Source organism: Adiantum capillus-veneris, chromosome 1 (genome assembly GCF_014529385.1).
Source record: "Adiantum capillus-veneris isolate H3 chromosome 1, ASM1452938v2, whole genome shotgun sequence".
Taxonomy (NCBI): Eukaryota; Viridiplantae; Streptophyta; class Polypodiopsida; order Polypodiales; family Pteridaceae; genus Adiantum; species Adiantum capillus-veneris.
In genome coordinates this window covers 149258507-149268564 of record NC_140931.1, presented here as the reverse complement: position 1 = coordinate 149268564, position 10058 = coordinate 149258507, and positions in this window count along the sequence as shown.

Sequence of the window (10058 nt, the reverse complement as noted above, 5' to 3'; positions counted from 1 at the left end):
ACCAGCCAGACCAGCAGTCGGATGACCAACAGTCTGATGATAAGCAACAAGGCAAATGACAACACAATAAGGGCAACACTGGAGATTCTCCAGTACACCAATCATGGCACATTCCAGGCAGCAAAGGAAAAGCCAAAGCTGTGACTGCACCCTTTAAGGCTGATGAGCAACACTCCTTACAACTTATCACACTAAACAAGAGATTAAGACATCAGCAAGCTCCTATTACTAGAAAGTATTTGGAAGATGGCACTCTTATCTATGATTTGGAACGCTTCCAAAGGCCTTATGTAGGAGCTAGGGAAATGATTCATCAATGGAAGTCAGTTGCCTTTCATGATCAAGAGTTGTGTCAACTACCTGTGCATCCCATCAAAATACTAGAAAGGGTACTTGAGTGGACACTGACTTCTGATGATATGACAATCAATCCACATTGGCAACGATAGTCCATTGCATATCGACACTCTCTAACTCTTGAACTGGATCTACTGCTAGGAAACAAACCTACATGTAGATGTATGAAGGAGGTCAGGACTCAACTAAAAGTGGAATTACAACTATATGGGCGTCAAGCACTCAACAAGCATGAAGTATGGTATAAAGCTAGCAATACCAAAAGAGTACTATCATGAGGAACATCGGCCAACTCAAGAAACCAGAAGGGTTTAGGGTTCAGGGTTTCGGTGGAATTTTTCCAGTCAGAGGAAATTTTGGATTATACCAAAATTCAAGAAAGGAGGGAAGGATGTAGAAGGCGAGGACAGTCCCAGCAGGCGGGAACTACCCCTTAGAAGGCCGACCAACGAAAAGCGAGAACAACTATCGCAGGCAGTTACTGCAATAACTCCTGAGAGCTATAAATAGGACCCGCTACACTATAACCGGGCTTCTTGGCTTTTTGAATTTTGGCTTTCTAAACACTTTTGCTTACGAGATCTTAGCTTCTAGATTCACCCTTGTAATCATTTACTCCTGTAATCATCTAAGCTTAAGCGTGTTGTACACTGTAATGGTTATCCTTAAGCTAATGATCTGAGCTTAAGGATAACCATTAGCTTCTAGATTCACCCTTGTAATCATTTACTCCTGTAATCATTTACTCCTGTAATCATCTGAGCTTAAGCGTGTTGTACACTGTAATGTTTATCCTCAAGCTAATGGTTCTAGTCTCTCAATTGTGTCTTTCATTTTAGTATAACATTCCAGTTCAGTTCTCTATTTCTAACTGAACTAACGAGATAATCAGTAGCTCTGAACTCTAACACTGGAATAAGCTGTCTAAAGAGACCAACTCCCATTCCACATAACACTTTTGATGGCCCGTAGGATTTTTGCCCATTGTTTGCCTCAATCGAGCCTTGGGAAACTTAAGTAAGACCCAATCGTTTTCTTTAAACGTTAAGGCCCTTCTGTACTTGTCAACAACAACTTTTTGCCTTTGTTGAGAGATGGATATAGCCTCCTTAATCTTTTGAAAAGATTCTTGTAGGTCACGGCTATACTCATTGGCAGTGAAGATCTTCCCATGTACTTTAAGTAGCAAGGGACTTTTAGGTCTTCCCTCAATGATTTCAAAAGGTGCTTTTCCAGTAGAAGTATGGATAGTATTATTGTACGTATACTCTATAAGAGGTAAGTACTTTTCCCATTGTGAGCGTTGATCTACTTCTGTAACATAAGTCTTAGTAGATCGAGTATCGTAAGATTGGCTATCTCACTTTGGCCATTCGTTTGTGGGTGATAGGCCGAAGAGAAATTCAATCTTGTACCTAGATTTTTAAAGAGACCTTTCCAGAAATTACTGGTCATTCTAGGATCTCTATCTGACACGATGGATGTTGGCAATCCATGGTGTTTGAAAATCTGAGATATGAAGAGAGTTGCCATTTGGTGTGCCTTCAAAGTCTTTTTGACAGGAATAAAGTGTGCTTGCTTACTAAACCTGTCGACTATTGTCCATATTCCCATGGATAGACTTGGGTAATCCAAAGATAAAATCCATGGATATACTCTCCCATGGTGAATTAGGGATTAGCAATGGCTGGAGTAATCCAAGTTGCTTCCCTCTATCATACTTGGTCTTTTGGCATACCACACATTTTGAAACATACTCTTGTATGTCCACTTTCATGGTAGGCCAATAGAAGTATGTCTCTACTCCTCGAAGAGTAGGTTGAATGTCCCTATGTGCCGCATAGGGAGGAGCATGGGATTCATACATAACTTTCTCACGAAGGGAGTGGGTAACACATAGCCTATTGCCGTGGAGAAGATAACAAGGTAAATTGTTCCCCAAAGCAACGGCTAACATTATGTCTTAAAAGTCAGGGTCAGTAGCATACTCATCTATCATAGAAGATAGATCATTGTGAGTTGCTATAGAGACCGCATTAACTTTTGGTCATCGTGAAAGTGCACTTTCCACTTGATTGTGCTTACCAACAATGTGAGCAATGTGAAAATAAAATTGCAAAAGAAAATTTGCCCACCTCATTTTTTTGTCAAAAGGCTTGCTTTGCGTCATGAAGTATTTGAGACTTTGATTGTCTGTTTGTAAAATAAATGGAGTCCCCAATAGCTAGTGCTTCCATGTGTCTAGGGTATGTAGAATATCTAAAATCTCTTCTCATAAATGCCTAGGACCTGTTCATCCATATTGAGCCTTCGGCTCTCATATGCTATGGCACGCCCTTCTTGAAGCAAGACTGCTCCAAGGCAATCACCACAAGCATCACATTGGGCCTCAAATGGCTTCGAGAGATCCGGAAGCATGAGGAATGGTTGGGAGGTAAGCTTCTCTTTGAGCTTGTCAAAAGCACTTTTCTCTCTAGCAATCCATGAATACTTCTTCTTTGTTAAGTCATGTAATGGTCCTGCTATTTGAGAGAATTTTGCTATGAAGTGTCTATAGTATGCACACATACCAGTAAAGCTTCTTAGCTCATGTAGATTCCTTGGATTAGGCCATGCTTTTATTACATCCAACTTTGATGGATCCATTTGGATACCATCTTGATAGATAATATGACCTAAGTATTGAATCTCTTGAAGGAAAAATTCACTTTTCTTTTTATTGAGAAAAAGATTGTCTCCCTCAATGCTTGAAAAATCAATTGGAGATGTTGCTTGTGTTCTCCAAGGACTTGGAGTAGATGATGATATCATCAAAGAACACTCTAATGAATTTGTGGTAGGGTCTAAATATTTTTTCCATTGGACGATTGAATGTGGCTAGTGCATTGGTCAAGCCAAAAGGCATGACTAGATATTCATAAAGACCAAATGTTGTACGAAACACTGTCTTTAGGATATCTTCATCCACTATCCTTATTTGATGATAGCCACTTTTAAGGTCAATCCTACTGAAGGAGGTAGAGCCTTCTAGCTTATCAAACAGATCTTCTACCCAAGGCATGGGAAATCTATTTTTTATAGTGATATGGTTTAGTGCTCGATAGTCCACACACATACGGTATGTACCATCTTTCTTTTCCACTAAAAGTACTGGAGAGCAAAAGGGAGAGGAGCTAGGCCTCACCATCCCTTTATCTACCAATTCTCGTACTTGCCTCATGATCTCCTCTTGGTTAGCTTGGGAAACTCGATAAGGATGCTTGTTAGGCAGTGAGCTTCCTGGTAGGAGCTCAATTCGATGGTCATCATCCCCTCGTTTTGGAGGTAAGTCCATAGGGATATCATCGATGAACACATCTTGGAATCCTTTTAGAAAATTAGACAAGTCTAACTCTTCCTGATTCCTACCATTTATATTTGATGAAACATTAGGACTTTTTAGGGACTCCTTGACAAAAATCATGTACGCAAAAACTGAGCTCTTCATTGATTTATCAAAAGTAGGATGATTTACAATTGGTATAATACGACCAGACTCACTAGCATCTATATACATGCCCTTTCCTCTATAAGTGAAGTAGATTCTCCTTTTAAGGAACTTCAAGTTGACAGCCATGCGGTTGAACCATGGTGCCCCTAGGGTAGCATCGTCATGTTGGAGAGGAGAGATGAAAAAGTCTTCTTTGTCGACATAGCTTTGGACATGAAGCCTCAACTTTCCAATCAAGGGAGTAAGGGAGGCTTGTTGTCCCTTGAAAGAAGTATTGGCAATTACAATATCTCCCATTTTGAAAGCTTGAATGCCCAACTTGGTGGCCAACTCCATTGATATGAAGTTGTGAGTAGAGCCAGGTTCAAACAAGATGATGCATCATGTTTCCTTACCTTTCCCCAAGCATAGGACATAGGTGATCCTTTGCAATGAGCATCCTCTTTTGGAGCTTCGATAGTGGAAGCTCTAGGAGTCTCATTGCGGGCATTTCTCTTGGGGCAAGAATAATAGCCATGTCCTTGCTGTTACCATATACTTGTGGTAGTGATGTGTGTGAACACACTAGGACCGTCGTGGCATTTCCCCCCTCTTTAGGAGGTTTTTTCCCGCGTGCATTGTATATACATCCATCACTCTAGGGCTATCTTTCTTTCCATTGCACACTAAGTAATAAACTCTATGTTGTGTGCCTTGATCTTCCTTCAGCTTCTCCAAGTTGTGTGTGTTTCTTGCAACACTAATTTCCAACAATTCGTATCAGAGCAGGTCACATCCTTCTGGGCCTGCGTCGCCAGAACACCCCTGCTTTTTTTCTCATATTTCAATGAGCTAGGTCTGCACAGGCGATTTCGTCATATTGTGCAAAATTTTTGTCAGTGTCAATTATTGCATAGCAGGTCCCATACAGTCCATTGCGGGTTGTGCTATATAGTGCTACTCTCACTCAGTTTCTTCTCATTTTGAGAAATTTTCACATCAGGTGCAAGGATTTTCCATGGTTGACAACAACACAGATGTGTTCAAGATGTTTGCTATTGAGGACAGATTGGACGGGGACAATTACCCTATGTAGGCTTACATGATGCAACATGTACTTGTGTCAAAGGGAGTTTGGAACATTGTGGAGGGCATTGATGTACGTCTTGGTAGGACTGTGGATGGAGGCGATGTTGAGGATGCTCCAAGTTTTGCTGCCAGGGACGTTGCTGATGTCCGAGCTGTTTTGCCTACGGTTGAGCAGGCTCGTTGGGATGTAAGAGATGCATAGGATCATGCATTGATTGCATTGTTTGTGAAGCGCACTATCACTCCTCACATTCGTTTAGCAAAATCTACAAAACAGGCTTGGGATATTTTGGCTGGTCTTTATGCAAGCCGCAATGAGGCTAAAATTGCTTTGCTGCATAAAGAGTTGGAATCAAAGATTATGCATGAGGAAGATGAAATGGACACTTTCCTTGTTGGTGTCAAGGATGTTAATGAGCAACTAATTTTTGCAGGATAAGTCGTTTCTGACAGTTCACTTGTGCGAAGTGTTCTTGATGCTTTGCCAGATCTTACCAGACTTTTGCTAGTACTTAGAGACTTATGACCCAAGGAAATCCTAAAGTTGTCAAGTTTGATGCATTATGCACATTGTTGTTGCAAGAGTCACTTTCCAGAAAAAACAGGACTAGGTAGCATGCAATTGAACATGCTTTTATTGCAGTTCAAAGAAAATGTGGGAATAGTATTGTAACCACTTCTTATGGTTTTGCTGCAAGCGGCAAAACTTTTGTTCCTAATGCTTCTGCTGGAAGCACTTCGTATGGCAATTCTGGTGATAAGGGAAAAAAGAAGACGCGTTGCCATTATTGTGAAGCTAATGATCACTTGATCAAGCAGTGTCCGAAATTAAAGACAAAAGAGGCTAAGAAGAAAGAGGCTGGATCCACTACAGGGTCCACTACAAGTGCAACGATTGTAGATTTGACGCGGATTTTGGAGATGAAGATTCCTCGGAATCTTCAAAGCTCCAAAATGTTTCTATGTTGCTTAGGCAATATCTCTCCCTCATCTTGGAAGACACTCTACCTATTGACAAGATACCATGTAGAGTGGTTCGTGTAGGATTGGAGGCACTAGTATCGTGCCATTTTTTTGGGTTTAGACAAGTTGGTTTGCACATCCCTCTTCTTAGAGGATATTGACAATGTAGACAGCTGAGTATGATTATCCCTCTTTTTAAAGGACAACTTCAACACAGATAGCTCGGTCTAGCCCTCCCTCTTCCTATAGGATGGCCATAGTGGAGACTTCTCAGTCTTGCTTTGATGATGACTACGAGATGGCTACCTAGGCGGTATCTCTCCCTCAGCTTGGAAGACACTCTACCTATTAACAAGACACCATGAGGTGGTGGTTTTGTGTAGGATTGTAGGCTCGAGATGCATGCCATTTTTTTTGGGTTTAGACAAGTTGGTTGCACATCCCTCTGCTTAGAGGATATCGACAATGTAGACTAATGAGTATGTCTACCCCTCTTCCTAGACGACAACTTCAGCACAAACAACTCAATCTGGCCCTCCCTCTTCTTAGAGGAAAACCATATCGAAGACTGTTCAATCTTGCTTTGATGATGACTACAAGATGGTTGCTCATGCGATATCTCTCCATCAGCTTGGAAGACACTCTACCTATTGACAAGACACCATGTAGTGGTGGTTCGTGTAATCTATAGATGACCATTGCTTACTCTTTTCTTTAGATGAGTGACTAGAGATCTTATTTGATTGGATTGGACATTTGCAAGCCTTTTAGCACATCACGTTTATTGAGTGTAGTATAGGATTTGTTGTTTCTACATACAGTTCGAGACATCTTTCTTGGAGCGATACACTTGCTTAGGAGTGGCAGAGTACAACAGTTCACTAGAATACTCATGAAGACATCTACTTGGAGATTTCTTGGCGGTTAGAGTCCCTAGACTGATTCTTTGAAACAAACATCTTTATTCAAGCACATCTTCGGCTTTTGGTGGTTTGTTCCACATCAAGTGTTGAGAGGGTCAATTGAAACAAATATGGGACAAAATCTGGTCACTTGTCCCCTTTTTTATGGTGCCCTATAGATAGGGTCTTTTGTTTCAACAATTTATCTGGATCATGAGAGCTCTCTCCTAGCTAGCAGACCTGGTCTCCTATGGGTGTATAGGTGGCCATGGTGCCCTCTCTCCCAATATGGTGTGTATCCATTACCATGGGGCCCCCACAAAGGGGGGTGGCCTTGCTAGTGGCCCTACTCTAATGCTCTCTCTCTCTCTCTCTCTCTCTCTCTCTCTCTCTCTCTCTCTCTCTCTCTCTCTCTCTCTCTCTCTCTCTCTCTCTCTCTCTCTCTCTCTCTCTCGCTTTTGCTCCACTATGATGCACATTTCCATAACTCAATAGAGAAAGGTTTACATCCAAGAAAGGATAAAGTTTCTTTGTTATGCATCAAAGCTAGTGAGGGTTCTTTGAAAGGGTTCCTATATTGGTAGACTAGGCTAATCCATCTAGACCTGAGAAGAGGGTTCTTCGTGAAGAGGGTTCCCAAACCACTAGACTAGGCTAAACCATCTAGACTTGAGAACTAAAGGTCTTGGAGACCCGTCCATTCTAACCAATTCAAGTCAATCTTACAACTTGGCATCAATATACGATGGAAAAACATAGCATCAAGCCAAAATAGGCCTAGACCACCAAGTAGCATGGCACTCATGCATAAGATGAACTTGAATGAAATTAGAGGATTATACCTAGACTAAAAAATGAATATGCAAGTGTTTGTCTGGACAACCATTAGATGCGACCTAATTTGCACCATCTCATGATGTAACAATCTTCAATACTTTACATGGTCTTACCTAATCCCTTGCTTACCATCTATGCAAAAGCTTGTTCATTCGAGGGGTTTGATTGAAATGTTGCTTAAGAACTGAGAAGGGAGAAGAACAAGGGGGGGGGGGGGGGGGGGGGGGGGGGGTGACGCTTGTACTATTTCAAAGCCAACATATTGTCATTTGCATGCTTTAAGTTTCCAAGTGCAATAAGTTTTTTCATCAAAGCAAGATAGTGAGAGATCATAACAACATCTTTGCATTCAACGCGTAAGAATTTTTGTTGCACAAGTGAAAGTTGTGGTAGCTCAACAAAATTTTATGTGGTATCGACATTATGAACACCATCCAAATGCATGATGAGTAACATTTGCCATGTGACTAGTAATGTAATTTACCACAAGAGAGAGGGAAGAGACCAAAACACAATACAAATTTGAAAGCTACAACGTCAAATTGAAGACCTAGTTAGAGACATAAGTTCTATGTGACTGATGTAAACTACCACAAGAAAGAGGGAGAGGGACTGTGTAGTGCCCAAAATGCAATACATAAAATGCATGATGACTAACAATTGGGGTATTCTACTAGTTTTACAAAAAAAAAAGACTATCTATCCCCTTTTGATTCCTTGCACCTGTATGCTTTGTTTTGGAATTGACTACACTCACATTATAACTATCAAATATCAAGAATGGCACCAAAATGTAGGAGATCCATATTTGAGAAGGAACCCTCTCCCAAGAGAGCTAGAGCAGTTCTTAACCATAAGGCCAGTATAAGTGGAGAAGCTATATCAGGGAACACTCTGATTGAGATATATCAAGCAGCTCGTATCAACTCGTAGAAGGGAAATCAAGTTCTAGTGTACTCTATTTTTTGCAGTGTTGCATTTGGTAGAAAATTAGTTAACCTTCAAAAATTTCCCAAAATGGAGAGTCATCTCTCGTGAGGCTTGTGTGCATGCTTTAACTTAGGAAAGATATGTTTGAAATGTTCCGATTCATGTTATAGCATACTTAGAACAATGTCTCAAGGAACTCCTCTAAAAATGAAGAGTCGTCTCTCATGAGACACGTGCGTATGCTTTAACTTAGAAAAGATGTTTTTTAATTATCCCAATTCATGTTTTACCATACTTAGAACATTGTCTCAGGGAACTCCTCTTATTATTGGCCAAGTGAAGAGTGTGTTTCCATGTATATGGTAGTGATGTGTGTGAACACACTTAGGACCACGGGACACTTTTTTCCTTCATTAAGAGGATTTCTTTCCCCGTGTTTTGAATATACACCCATTACTCTAGGGATATCTTATCTTGTATTTTCACAATTAGTAACACACTCTCCATTGTGTTCCTTGAGCTTCTTCTCCATCTCCAAGCTGATTGTGCATTCTTGCAACCCTAACTCCAACATAGAGCAGGTTGCATCCCCTCACTTTCTCTAATTTAGGTGACCTTTGGTGAGCGCCAACGAGTTGATAAATAGTTTGGGGATGACTATAGAGCTTGTTGTGCTTAGGATTTTGATTTGGGCATGTTTTGGCCTTTGTTTCCACTTCTGCATGTATTGCACATGCAGTTTTGTCCTTTTTGTGCAGAATTTCATCCATTGCAATTTTTGCATAACAGGTCTTCAATAGTCTACTATGTTTTGTGCTATATAGCACAAACATTTTCCCTTTAGTTTTCACTCACTTTGGGCATTTTCTACATTAGGTTCAATCTTTCACTATGGCTAAGAGCAATGATGTTTTCAAGATGTTGTCTACTGATGACAACCAGATGGAGACAACTATTCATCGTGGGCTTACATGATGTAGCTGTACTTGTTTCCAAGGGTGTATGGAACATTGGTGAAGGTTTTTATGTACGCCTAGGTTCTATGGAATCAGGTTTTGTGGAGGATGTTGAAGTATTAGCAAATGTGCTACTACTACTCGTGTTGTTTTGCCTATAACTAAATAGGCTTGTTGGGATAATAGAGATGTGTAGGTCCATGCATTAATTGTCTTGTCAATCAAGTGCACCATTACTCCTCACATTCATTCAACAAGAATAGAAAAATAGGCTTGGGACTTTCTACCTAGAATGTATCCCAATTGTATGCAGGTCACAATGAGGTAAAAATAGCATATCGATGCAAGTAGCTAGAATCAAAGATCATGGACGAGGAAGATGAAATGGAAGATTTTATTACTAAAATCAAAGATGAGCTAATTAATAACAAAACGTGTTTGGTGTTTCTCTTTTGTTTATTTACCCCCCCTCCACCCCTCTTCCGTTTACCTCACCTTTTATGCAATGTTTTTGTGGCTTTCCTTTGTTACGATCTTAATTATAAGCTTTGCTCG